This window comes from Benincasa hispida, chromosome 7 (assembly GCF_027475165.1).
Source record: "Benincasa hispida cultivar pf3 chromosome 7, pf3_genome.v1.1, whole genome shotgun sequence".
NCBI lineage: Eukaryota > Viridiplantae > Streptophyta > Magnoliopsida > Cucurbitales > Cucurbitaceae > Benincasa > Benincasa hispida.
The window spans coordinates 9956177-9959369 of record NC_143484.1 but is presented as its reverse complement, the minus strand read 5'-3'; the positions used below and the strand labels follow the sequence as shown (position 1 = coordinate 9959369).

Genomic DNA, 3193 nt, shown 5'->3' with positions numbered 1-3193 from the left:
ACACATAGCAAGAACATTCTGTTGAAAAGTTGGAAAACTTTAGCCTGCTTATTTGGCGGCTTATTTAACATGGGTATATAATTGCATATTCATTTCAACATCAAGTTAAAGGTCATGTCATTATCACAAAATGTATACATTTTTAGAAAAGAGGAGGACAAAAAAAAAAAAAAAATTGAAAGCTAGAGTTGATAGACCAAAATCAGATGTAAATCTATTTTGCTTACCATGTCCCATTTTATTATATGACCCCAATGCACAAAATGAAAAATCTAAAAATAAAAAATAAAAAAGTTGAAGAAAGATGCTCGAATACATGAGGTTCAACTAATGAGACAAAACTCAAACTCACTATAATTGAATTTATTAGCCTTACTTTATTACTCAAATGAAGTTGATGTCTTTAAAATTCAAACCAAAGATAGAAAATGAATTAGCAAATCCATGTTGGGAAAACAAAATTTTGGTGTAATATTTTTAATTCGGGGATAAGTTATTTCAGGATAAGGTCGAACAATATTTTAGAAATTCTTTTGCCAACAATATTGGTTTTTCATGGATCATGTGCCAACAAAGTGATGCCCCACAACCTATTATTAATACATGCAATGGATTCTATTGTGATAACTTTAGTCCTAACAATCCTAAGAGCCCAAAAATATTTACTGAAAATTGGGTGGGATGGTTCCAGAAATGGGGCGATAAAGACCCTTATAGAAGTGAAAAAGATGTAGCTTTTTCTGTAGCAAGATTTTTCCAATCTGGTGGTGTGTTTAACAATTATTACATGTATCTTGGAGGCACAAACTTTGGAAGAATATCGGGAGGTCCATTCATTACTACGTCTTATGATTACAATGCCCCATTTGATGAATATGGAAACTTGAATCAACCCAAATGGGGACATCTCAAACAACTCCATGCATCCATCAAAATGGGAAAGAAGATTCTCACCAACAGCACCCATTCAGACCAAAAACTTAGTAGCTTTGTTACTTTAACAAAATTCTCTAACCCAACAACAGGTGAAAGGTTTTGTTTTTTGAGTAACACATATGGCAGCAATGATGCTACCATAGATTTGCAGGCAGAGGGAAAGTATTTTGTACCAGTTTGGTCTGTGAACATTCTTAACGGTTGCAACAAAGAGGTTTTCAACACTGCAAAAATAAATTCCCAAACTTCTATGTTTGTGAAGGTGAAGAATGAGAAGCAAAATGCATAACTGTCGTGGGTTTGGGCTCCGGAGCCCATGAGAGACAATCTACAAGGAAAAGGTACATTTTACGCAAACCTTCTTTTGGAACAAAAAAGAACCACGGTTGATTTTAGTGACTACTTATGGTATATGACAAATGTTGAAACCAATTCAACGTCTTCACTTCAAAATGTAACTCTCCAAGTGAATACAAAAAGTCATGTGCTTCATGCCTTTGTAAACAGAAGGTACATTGGGTCGCAATGGGGAAGCAATGGTCAGAACTTTGTATTTGAGAAACCCATTCTATTAAAAGTTGGAACCAACACCATATCCCTTCCGAGTGCCATAGTAAGATTTTATGACATGGTGTCAACTAGAATTGATGAAGGTCCCATTTATCTAATTGGAGATGGAAATGTCACAACTGATTTGTCATCAAATTTATGGTCTTATAAGGTTGGATTAAATGGAGAAATGAAGCAACTTTACAACCCAATATTCTCACAGAGAACAAATTGGAGCACATTAAATAAAAAATCTATTAGAAGGAGAATGACATGGTACAAAAAAAGCTTTAAGACACCTTCAGAAATTGACCCTGTAGTATTGGACATGCAAGGAATGGGAAAAGGTCAGGCTTGGGTAAATGGACAAAGCATATGTCGATTTTGGCCTTCTTTCATTGCTAGCAATGATAGTTGATGATAGTTGCAATGCAACCTGTGACTATAGAGGTGCATATGACCTTAGCAAATGCATTGGAAATTGTGGAAATCTTTCCCAAAGATGGTATCATGTTCCAAGATCGTTTCTATCAGATGACACCAATATATTGGTTTTGTTTGAAGAAATTGGTGGAGATCCTCAACAAGTCTCAGTTCAGACCATCACTATAGGAACAATATGTGGAAATGCTAATGAAGGAAGCACGTTAGAGTTGTCTTATCAAGGAAGGCATATCATCTCTGAAATCCAAATTGCTAGCTATGGAAATCCAGAGGGAAAATGTGGTTCATTCAAAAAAGGCTCATGGGATGTGACAAATAGTGCTCTTTTGGTGGAAAATACTTGCATTGGTATGGAAAATTGTTTCATTGATGTATCTGCAAAGTCGTTTGGATTGGGCGATGCTACCAATTTATCTGCAAGATTGGCAGTTCAAGCACCATGCTCAAAGAATCGAGTGATGTAATATATATATTATCATTTGAGCTAACAAATTAATTTTTTTTCTTTTTCATGGTATGATTTATTGATAACAAATCTGAGAGAAATTAGAAACTTCTAAACAAGTTTTTCTGGTTAAATATTTCAAAAAGTAATAACATGTTTTGAAGCTTCATCTAAATAATGTAAACGACCAACAATCTGTTCGTAGAAATTATCTAACACCCAACAGTATTGAAATTGTAAGAAAAACAAGTACTTTTAATAAGATAAATTTTAACTAAAATTTAAAATATATATTGTTTTCATTTTTCAAAAATTTATATTTAATGGAGTCACTATATTTTTGGAAAACAGATATAAGATACTAGTAATAACTAGTTGAATGTTCACGTGTTTTATCATGTTAAAAATACGTACTTTAGTTGTATTTGATGAAAAATATATGAATGTTATTAGAGGATTAAATATAATAAATATATTATTTCGACGATTGGATTATCTCGTAATTTCAAATTTTAATTTAAAGCCAAAATATTTTCCTTTTTAATTTCGTCACAACAATCTTTTAGTTTTTTTTCTTTTTCATTATTTTCATTTGAATGATTTGATTGTGCTCTTAATTTTAAACTTTGATTCAAAAACCAAAAAAAAAAAATTTCTAAAAATTTTGTGATAATCATATCAAAGCTTAGAACAAATTTTTTTATTTGTATGATTTGATATCTTTTTAATTTCAAACATTAATTTAAGGATATTTGTAATAGATAATAGAATAAGAGAAAAAATCTAAAAATATATTACATCTTTAAGGGACTGTTTGGG

General features: G+C 31.8%; 1 pseudogene; it reads left to right on the top strand.

The window, feature by feature from the left end:
• Positions 1-562: 562 nt before the first annotated feature.
• LOC120081657 (beta-galactosidase pseudogene) lies at positions 563-2393 on the top strand (annotated as a pseudogene).
• The last annotated feature ends 800 nt before the right edge of the window (positions 2394-3193 follow it).